Below are 628 nucleotides of genomic sequence, written 5' to 3'. Positions count from 1 at the left end.
GGGGAGGCCCTCCGCCAGGAAGCCCACCTTCTCGCAGCTCTCGGGAAGGTGCGCCGGCAGCCAGGGCCGAACGGACCTTGCCGGGCAGGAGGACTTTCAGGAAGGAATCCAGCTGCAGCGCCTGCTCCTTGGAACACGCCTCGGGCTGCAGCCGCTGGTGGCACAGCTGGTGGAGCTGGGCGAGGGCCTCGGGGGTGAAGTTCCGGAGCAGGTGGGAGACGTCCAGGTCCGGGCAGCGCGGGGGGAGTCGGGGAGGTCCTGGGGGCGCTGACGCCTTCTCCGAAGGCAACATCTTCCCATATCTACGTTGGGAAACGTGACCGTGCCAGCCAGGGGCGGGGCAGCGTCGTGGAGGGCAGGTTCACGTAACCATGGCTCCAAGGAAGAGACAAAACAAGCAACAGGATGCTGTGAGATCTCGGCCGGCCGGAGTCCAGACCTGCACAGGACAGACAAGGATGAGCCCAGGTGGTGAGAAGCAGGCCATGGGGCACCCACAACAGAGAAAACAGCAGGGGCATCCGAACTCACCAGCCCGCACCCTCCACACCCGGAGCCCATGCCAGATTATTTCCAAGCAATTCCCTTGTTACGGATCGGTGGAGGGTTGTACTCGTGTAGACAAAAA

This window comes from Myotis brandtii, unplaced genomic scaffold, assembly GCF_000412655.1.
Source record: "Myotis brandtii unplaced genomic scaffold, ASM41265v1 scaffold1094, whole genome shotgun sequence".
Classification (NCBI taxonomy): domain Eukaryota; kingdom Metazoa; phylum Chordata; class Mammalia; order Chiroptera; family Vespertilionidae; genus Myotis; species Myotis brandtii.
Note: the sequence above shows the minus strand (reverse complement) of the source record.